The sequence below is a fragment of the Pleurodeles waltl genome, chromosome 8 (genome assembly GCF_031143425.1).
Source record: "Pleurodeles waltl isolate 20211129_DDA chromosome 8, aPleWal1.hap1.20221129, whole genome shotgun sequence".
NCBI classification, from domain to species: domain Eukaryota; kingdom Metazoa; phylum Chordata; class Amphibia; order Caudata; family Salamandridae; genus Pleurodeles; species Pleurodeles waltl.
In genome coordinates, this window is record NC_090447.1 from 871345709 (window position 1) to 871356264 (window position 10556).

Below are 10556 nucleotides of genomic sequence, written 5' to 3' on the forward strand. Positions count from 1 at the left end.
ACATCAGAATGCTGAGATCCCCATTAAAGGCAATAGAAATGCTTGAGCTCATTCTTATTCCTGTTAGAAGAAATGCTCACTTCTAGTCCATTTACTTGAACGTCCAACAATGATAGCAGACTCATCACTAAGTATCTGCTTGCCAAATTGAACAAACCATACATCTCAGCACAGGTCATTTAAAAGAACAACAAGTCTTCTGCAGACCTGGCCGATTTTAGAAGCACAATTGCATTCTAATCAATGGTTTTAATTATGGTAGAAAGCCCACTCTTAATATTTGATCATCATTGGTAGAGTCTGTGAATGCGTAGTGTACCTACAGCATGAGCAAGTCCATTTAACCATATTAGCTGTGGCAGTTAATTGCACCACTTAAACATATACATATATGTATCTTCTGCAGTGTGTGACAATAGGAGATGCCCACCACACACAGACCGTGGTGCAAATGGATTCCTAATAATGAAAGGGGTGTGTACTTATGGGAAAGAATGGCGCACAAGGCTACGTGTTACTGTTAAGTGATATGATAACTGTTCGCACAGTGCCCTCTTAGAGGACCACATCCCTGATCCCCAACTGGATGGTGAGCCAACCAGATTACCAAAAGAAAACAATGAGGCACTCGTCAAATCATCATGAGTATGATGAGCAGTAATAATATCTATCACTGTTGCTTAAACTGTCCTTAGAGACAAAAAGAAAGCAAAACAGTCTTGAATCAGAATATTACATGAATTGTAGTTTTTAATGTCCAGACGTCATCCAGAAAGTTCAATATCCAAGTTCAATGCATGAATTTAAACAAGTTTGTTCAATTCAGCTGCAATTGGCTTTAAGAATGCTCCAATCCTGTCGCTACAGCCAAGTTCAATATCCAAGTTCAATACACAAATTCAAACCAGTTTGTTCCATTCAGCTGTGAATATCTTGAAAACTGTTCCAATCCTGACGCTACAGCCTAGAACTGTTCCAATCCTTACTCTACAGCCTCCAATCCTGACGCTACAGCCGAGAACTGTTCCAATCCTGATGCTACAGCCAACAAGTGTTTCATCTGGGGGTTACCCCTTCGACTTCGTCAGGGCTGAAATTTGCCAAAAACGAGCTTTGTGACCAAATTAGAACAGTCTGTGATTGCTAGAGAAATAGTGAACCCTTAAGCATATCGAAAAATGTGGGATGGATAGCTATGAATATGATAGTGAATGAAAGTTGTAGAACACAACACTCACCATAGTGACAAAATCCCAGTGAAAATAAAATCTAAAGTAGTTGCAAGCTGTGTAGTTCCCAAGAGAAGTCACCTGGTGCACAATCAAGTCATAAAACAAAACATTTTAGGTAATAGATGAAGAAAGTGGGTCCTTTCGGATAATAGTCAAAAGGAGATAGACCATTGTTATCTCTAAACGACGAGACTAGGGTATCCGGTAGTAATCAAGAAAGAGGTATAAAGCCTCATGAACCATGTGATCTGCCCAAAGCTTGCATGCTAACTAGCATGTGGGTAAGAAGCAAAAACTTGTGACCCAGAATATCATGATTACCTGTGTATACAATGCTGTCAAAAATCAAATGAGCTTAGGTTTCGTGTAAAATAGGTCTTCTGTTAAGTAACTGGAAACATAATCCATATCAAGGTAGCCCGTTGTAATTATCCGCTCCCACCTGCTAGATAATATATATGTATATTAGGCTAAAAAAATAGTAGTGCAGCTCTGAGTCGTACAGAATTCAAGATTAAAAAGCTAATAGCGAAAGCCAAATCGCTCAGAAATGCCAAAGTTTAGCATAACTATATCGCTAGAAACAAGTAAGTATGAGGGCAGAAAAAGAAAAAAGGGGGGGGGGGGAATGCAGAAACCCACCTGTGTGTGTAGTATCGTGTTGTCCCTCGTACGGGAACGTCTAAGCCGATCGCGAGTACGCGTTGGAGTCACTTAATGCTGAGCTTAAATCAGATAGTCTGAATATAAAAATAAACAAAGGACTCCACCATTCTAGTTCCAATATACGTGATGTACGTGACGGTCTCAATGCAACAAAAGAAGGACTTTAAGGGAAGAATGAAAAACGTGTTAGTTAGCATGCAAACTTTGGGCAGATCACATGGTTCATGAGGCTTTATACCTCTACGGATACCCTAGTCTCGTCGTTTGGAGATAACAATGGTCTTTCTCCTTTTGACTATTATCCAAAAGGACCCACTTTCTTCATCCATTACCTAAAAAGTTTTGTTTTATGACTTGATTGTGCACCAGGTGACTTCTCTTGGGAACTACACAGCTTGCAACTACTTTAGATGTTATTTTCACAGGGATTTTGTCACTATGGTGAGTGTTGTGTTCTACATCTTTCATTCACTATCATATTCATAGCTATCCATCCCACATTTTTCGATATGGTTAAGGGTTCACTATTTCTCTAGCAATCACAGACTGTTCTAATTTGGTCACAAAGCTTGTTTTTGGCAAATTTCAGCCCTGACGAAGTCGAAGGGGTAACCCCCAGACGAAACACGTGTTGGCAGTAGCGTCAGGATTGGAACAGTTCTCGGCTGCAGCGTCAGGATTGGAGGCTGCAGCGTCAGGATTGGAACAGTTTTCAAGATATTCACAGCTGAATGGAACAAACTGGTTTGAATTTGTGTATTGAACTTGGATATTGAACTTGGCTATAGCGACAGGATTGGAGCATTCTTAAAGCCAATTGCAGCTGAATTGAACAAACTGGTTCGAATTCATGCATTGAACTTGGATATTGAACTTTCTGCATGAAGTCTGGACATTAAAAACTACAATTCATGTAATATTTGGATTCTGATATAAGACTGTTTTGGTTTCTTTTTTCTCTAAGGACAGTTTAAGTAACACTGATAGTATTACTGCTCATCATACTCATGATGATTTGACGAGTGCCTCTTATTGTTTTCTCGCGGTGCAAATGGCCCCACTGGATTTGGCAAAAGTAAAGAGTATTACATTGTAATGCAGCATGAGTTTGCAATCACGTGTTCCTCACTTGATCAAGCATGTGTGTGTGTAGTGACACTTGTGCCACGTGTATATTGCCAGTATATTTGTGTTCTATAGGATGTGTTGTCAGCATGAAGTTGAAGTAGCCTTACTGTCTAGCTGACTATTATGTTTTATCTCCCTTTATGCTCAGATTGCCTACCTTTACTTATTAAGGGAAGCTAGTTTTTTATCATATACTCTCTAATACTAGAAGTATAGGGAACCTTTTAGAGCTTGTTGAATCCCCAAGACCTTGTTTAGGCTATGCGAGGGGCAGAAATATGTTGGCACCACAGGGGAACATAAGGGCCATGATACACTCTAACATTCTCTGTTAAATACTTCCTTAGTAGTATGTTTTATCCATACCAAGTGTGCCACCAAATACAGGTATTCTTGTGTTTTATTCCAAGGTATTTTTTGTTATATAAAAAAATTGGATCCCAGAAAATTGAGTCTGTCCTGATAGTATCATCTCACCAGGTTGGGATGAGGTGGCTAATGATGAAGCTTGTCACATTACGTGAGTAAGCCCACCTTATCCAATTCTTGCCATTGCCCAAGACTCGATTAGGGAGAGGACATGGGTAGACAGTGAAAACTTTCAGAATAGGTACTAATAAAAAAGAAATTGCACCAACCAATTCCACTACTGCGTCTATGTGTGTTTGGATTTACTAGTATAGTCAGACGCAGGGTCTATTACAGGCTTTTTTCCCTCCATGTTTTCGAGAATACAAGTAATCAGGGAGTCCTGTAACTCTGGCCTATTTTCTTTTTTACATGTTTACCACAACTAATAAATCTGTAATGCACTGCAGTGCTTTCATTAAGCACTTTACTCTGTTACCCCTGGATAACTGGATAAGTGCTTTCCAATCCAGAAACCACCAACAAATCAGATTGATACAGCAATCTTTTGAATAATTGCAGCAAGGTTTAAGCTATGACATATGCGCTCTAGGCTTAGGTATTTGAGACACGTTAATAATAGATAACTCTCCAAGCCAAATGTTTTTAAATGAGTTTTAGCACGCTGATCTTGATTCGTAGAAAATGTATTTATCAAATTTACCCAGTTGTCTTGGTGTATTTACTTAATGTCAAGTGGAGAATCTGTTCATTTATTTACTAGTTGATGTTAGCGCTTTGGGTGCAGCTTGGGATCCTACTTAAGTAGAATATTCTTTTTTTTTTTTTTAAGGGGGTCATTCTGTCCGCCGCCCGCCAAAGTCCCGCCGTCAGAATACCGCTGCGCGGTCAAAAGACCGCCGCGGTAATTCTGAGTTTCCCGCTGGGCTGGCGGGCGACCGCCAGAAGGCCGCCCGCCAGCCCAGCGGGAAACCCCCTTCCATGAGGATGCCGGCTCCGAATGGAGCCGGCGGAGTGGAAGGGGTGCGACGGGTGCAGTTGCACCCGTCGCGATTTTCTGTGTCTGCTGGGCAGACACTGAAAATCTTGGTGGGGCCCTGTTAGGGGGGCCCTGCAGTGCCCATGTCATTGGCATGGGCACTGCAGGGGCCCCAGGGGCCCCACGACACCCGTTACCGCCAGCCAGGTTCTGGCGGTCAAAACCGCCAGAGCCAGGTTGGCGGTAAGGGGGTCGGAATCCCCATGGCGGTGCTGCCTGCAGCGCCGCTATGGAGGATTCCCTAGGGCGGCGGGAAACCGGCGGGACACCGCCGGTTTCCCGTTTCTGACCGCGGCTGTAGCGCCGCGGTCAGAATGCCCAAGGATGCACCGCTAGCCTGTTGGCGGTGCATCCGCGGTCCCCGGCCCTGGCGGTTTTTACCGCCAGGGTCGGAATGACCCCCTAAATCTGTTGTGAATGAGATGCATATCCACAACTAATATGCTACCAAAGACTTTGGACGCAGTCCACATCAGACACAGAGCCCTATTCCACTGAACCCTATTTAAGAAATTCAGGAACTAATTTGTATCACCTTTCTGGCACTAGAGACAGTGTTTGCCTATCCCAAAAAGAATATGATATTCTCCACAATAAAGACACAAACATACATCTTCTGTACATCTTACCCACCGTTCATAATGACACTAAGGGGGTCATTACAACATTGGCGGTAAAAGCCGCTTACCGCCGTGCAGAAGACCGCCAACACGCGGCAGCGGAATTCCACCACGGTCATTATGACCCAAAGCCCGGAATCCGCCAAACTCTACACACCCACACAAGTCCGCCACACCAAAGGTCAGTGATAAACTGCCGATAACAAAACCGACACCATCACGCCAACAGGAATACGCCCATACTATCATGACCCACGAATCCACTCGGCGGTCTTTCAACCGCGGTAATCCATTGGCGGTACACACAGCCGCGCTCAAAATACACACACACTTCCAAAACACTACCACATTTGACAATTCGAAATACACACACCTGATACACATACACACACCACTCCCACACACCCAATACAATATAAAACACACACCCACATCACCCACAATCCCCTACGACCACAATTGCGACAGAAGGGCAGAGAGAGACACCACCATCTACAAACTCGCATCCACAGGCACTCAACACCATCACCCACATAACATCCACGCACCTCACACAACACCCCTCTAAATATCACCCCACACATCACCCTCACCACCCCATGGCACTGCAAATACACCCCAGGTTCTCTGAGGAGGAGCTCCGGGTCATGGTGGAGGAAATCATCCGGGTAGAGCCACAGCTATTGGGATCACAGGTGCAGCACACCTCCATAGCTAGGAAGATGGAGCTATGACAAAGAATCGTCGACAGGGTCAACGCAGTGGGACAGCACCCAAAAACTAGGGATGACATCAGGAAGAGGTGGAACAACCTACGGGGGAAGGTGCATTCCGGGGTCTCAAGAGACGACATCGCGGTACAGAGGACTGACGGCGGACCCCCACCTCCTCCCCCACAACTAACAACATGGGAGGAGCAGGTCTTGGCTATACTGCATCCTGAGGGCCTCGCAGGAGTAGCTGGAGGAATGGACTCTGGTAAGACAAATCTTTACTACTTCATCCCCCACCCTACCAGCATGCCATCACATACCCCCACCCTCGGCCTCACCCCCATCACTCCAACTCCTCACACATGTCCCAATATCACAAACCACACATCCCAAACCCATGCCCTGCATGCAACACCAAAGCATGGCCACCCATCACCAAAGCATGGCCACTGCACATACCCATACACCCCCCTAAACCATTATCACACAAGGTCCTACACAGGAATGCAAGCACTGGGGTACAGGGTCACCCACCCATTGCACACCATGGCACACACAGATGCAATAATCATGCTTTTACACCCCTGCAGGACCCCTACCCAACGTCACCGGACAGGAGGGTCCAGATATGTCCACTCCACCCACAGAAGAGGCCCACAGTGATGACAGCAGCTCTGTCCAACTGGATCTAGATGACCAGCCCGGGCCAACTGGGACCTCGGGACAGTCGGTTCCCCTCACACTGGCACAAGCCACTACAGACCTTTCCCCCTCTGGAAACACCAGCACAACGCCCACCCAGCGGGCCCATACCTCTGTCCCCAGGACACGTCAAGCAGCAGTGTGTCCACCACTACAGGGAACCCAGGCTAACCCACCACCCCAACAACACCAGGGACCAGGGGGCAGTGGCATTGGGCACACAGTTCAGGGGAGAGAGGCACAGGAACACAGGGGAACTGGGAGGGCTGCTGTGCGACAGGGGGAGGACAGGCCCAGGGAACCCACTCTCCACGAGGCCCTCTCCAACATCATGGGAGCCTACCACCATTCCCAGGAGACGATGGCAATGGTACGGGCCAAGTTTCAGGAGACCCAGCGGCTGCAGGAGGAACAGTATTTGGGCTTCAGGGAGGAATTCAAATTCATCAATTCCACCCTGGGCACCATTGTAATGGTGCTGAAGGAACTCGTGAACACCAGGAGGGACACTGTGGCACAACAAGGGGCCCCTGACACTAGCCTGGACGATGAACTGCCCACCACCTCCGCCGGCGCTAGTGGACAGGAGGCACCGCCACAGGACCACCACACCAGCCCCCCATCCCCTGCAGAGGGAGAACCACCCCGCAAACGGTCCCTGAGATCCAGGACAAAGACAGAGAACAATGCCAAGAAATGAGACCACCCTGATTGTCATCCTTTTGTCCCACCTTGTCACCCTGTCCATTCTTAAACTGCCCCAGCTCCACTTCCTATGCCCCTTTGGACAATGCACCTGTGAGACTAATAGACTGGACTCTGCCATGGACATTCCTCCACCATCACCCCTCACCATTTTACAACCCCCTCCAATATTGAGCACTTAAATAAACACCCTTAAAGCACAAAACAATCAGGAGTCTGTCTGTGATTTCGAAATAGTGTATTAGCAATTACAGTGTCAAAATGCGCATTCAAATGTAATGTCAACATACCTAGGTCACACAGCTATAGTCCATGAGGAAACAAAGCAGATGTCACACAGTGGGACCAACATCTGTGAAATCGTAAGGGAAAGTGACAACTCAGTGACCATACACTGGGTGAAAATGACAGACAGTAGAGAGGTAGTACATTTAAATCAGATGTAGCAGGCAGTGTTGTCTTCTTACCTGTGTCTCACTGGAAGTATTGCAGGATCACCGTGTTCCTGTTGTCGATGCCCTCTTCTTCTGCTTCCTCGTCTTCACGGTCCACAGCTGCCACAAGACCTCCATCCGGACCATCCTCCTGCAGAAAAGGCACCTGTCGTCGCAAAGCCAAGTTGTGAAGCATACAGCAGGCCACGATGATCTGGCATACCTTCTTTAGTGAGTAGAATAGGGAACCACCCGTCATATGGAGGCACCGGAACCTGGCCTTCAGGAGCTCGAAGGTCCGCTCTATAATCCTCCTAGTCCGCCCATGTGCCTCATTGTAGCGTTCCTCTGCCCTTGTCCTGGGATTCCTCACAGGGGTCAGTAGCCATAACAGGTTGGGGTAACCAGAGTCACCTGCAAATGGCGAGGGTCAACTGTTAGACACACACGAACAAATAGGGACATCCACAGACCCAGACAACTATTCCCACTTTATTGGGTCCATGTGCTCACCTAATAGCCACAACCGGTGCCTCTGGAGTTGCCCCATCACATAAGGGATGGTGTTATTCCTCAAAATGTAAGTGTCATGCACTGAGCCAGGGAATTTGGCATTAACATGGGAGATGTACTGGTCTGCCAAACACACCATCTGCACATTCATGGAATGGTAACTCTTCCGGTTTCTGTACTCCTGTTCACTCCTGCGGGGGTACCAAGGCCACATGTGTCCCATCAATGGCACCTATGATGTTGGGGATATGTCCCAGGGCATAGAAGTCACCTTTCACTGTAGGCAAATCCTCCACCTGAGGGAAAACGATGTAGCTCCGCATGTGTTTCAGCAGGGCAGACAACACTCTGGACAACACGTTGGAAAACATAGGCTGGGACATCCCTGATGCTATGGCCACTATAGTTTGAAAAGATCCACTTGCTAGGAAATGGAGTACTGACAGCACCTGCACTTGAGGGGGGATTCCTGTGGGATGGCGGATAGCTGACATCAGGTCTGGCTCCAACTGGGCACACAGTTCATGAATTGTGGCATGATCAAGCCTGTAGGTGATGATCACATGTCGCTCCTCCATTGTCGACAGGTCCACCAGCGGTCTGTACACCGGAGGATGCAGCCATATCCTCACATGCCCCAGCGGACGGTGCCTATGGAGGAGAACAGCGAGCAGAGAGTCAACCAACTCTGAGGTACGTAAACACAGCTTACTCTGAAAATATTACCAATTCAAAATTAGCCTGTATGAGTGTTTAGGCAAGGCCTACATATGTGTGACGCAGTCAAAAATAATGCCATGTGGGCCCATGAAATGGCGGCTGCCTGACCTGTAAAGTGGGACAAGGGGATATGAGGTAACTGCGCTGGCATTGTACACCGTTGCGGTAGGCGGTCGAAGACGTCGGCGCAATCCTGCAGTTGGTTAACATTGGACCCTATGGGTCCCAGGAGCCAATGACGATGTACGCCGGCGGTGACGGTACGCACCGCCGGGGATGTGACCGCCATTTTCTCTCTGTTTAATCACTTGATACCTGATCTTCGACAGGAGAGGACCTACACTGCAAGTGCTGCTGTGACCTCAGTCTGGAAGAGACAATGGCTCGTGTGTCTGGGGAAAGGGCCCCTGCCTTCAACACGGAGGAGCTGGAGAAACTCGTGGATGGGGTCCTCCCCCAGTACACGCTACTCTACGGTCCTCCAGACAAACAGGTAAGTACACTGTGAGCATTCTGTATGGGCAATGCCTGTGTGGAGTGGGGTGGATGAAAGATAGGGGGGGTGAGAATGAGGCATGCATGAAAAGACGGTGAGTGCATGTGCGTCATGGCAAGGGTAGGGATGCGGGCCAATGACTGTGACGGTGCTGGCGGTAATATCTTCTCCTTTTCCCCTGTACTATTCCTGTAGGTCAGCGCCCACCAGAAGAAGGACATTTAGGGGCTGATTCTAATTCTGGCGGGCGGCGGAGGCCGCCCGCCAGAATTCCGCCCCCATAATACCGCTCCGCGGTCAGAAGACCGCGGAGGGTATTATGAGTTTTTCCCTGGGCTGGCGGGCGGTCTCCAAAAGACCGCCCGCCAGCCCAGGGAAAAACTCCCTTCCCACGAGGATGCCGGCTCGTAATCGAGCCGGCGGAGTGGGAAGGTGCGACGGGTGCAGTAGCACCCGTCGCGTATTTCAGTGTCTGCAAGGCATGCGGGGCCCTCTTTGCCTGGGCACGGCAGGGGCCAACAGGGGCCCCGCGACCCCCCCTACCGCCATCCTGTTCATGGCGGCTTTCCCGCCATGAACAGGATGGCGGTAGGGGGGGTCAGAATCCTCATGGCTGCGGAGCGCGCTCCGCAGCCATGGAGGATTCAAACGAGCAGCGGAAAGTCGGCGGGAGACCGCTGACTTTCCGCTTCTGACCGCGGCTGAACCGCCGCGGTCAGAATGCTCATTGGAGCACCGCCAGCCTGTTGGCGGTGCTCCCGTGGTCGGTGGCCCTGGCGGCCACCGGCCGCCAGGGTCAGAATGACCCCCTTAGCGTGCCATCGCCAAGGAAGTCCGGACCCTGGGGGTCTACCACAGACGGAGCACCTACTGCCGGAAAAGATGGGAGGACATTCGCCGCTGGAGCAAGAAGACGACGGAGACCCAGCTGGGGATGGCCTCCCAACGTGGGAGGGTTGCCCGTCGCACCATGACCCCCCTGATGTTCAGGATCCTGGCGGTGGCGTACCCGGAGTTGGATGGGCGCTTGAGGGCATCACAGCAGCCACAAGGGGGTGAGTACACTCTCATTCTGCTGATTCAGCGCGCATTGTAGGTGTCTGTGTGGGGGAGGTGGGCTGTGGGTTCCCTTAGGCCAGGGTGAGTTTAGTAGGCAAGGACCCTACTTAAGGCAAGCCCTGTGGCACCCCACCTGTGTACAGTGCCAACTACACCTAGC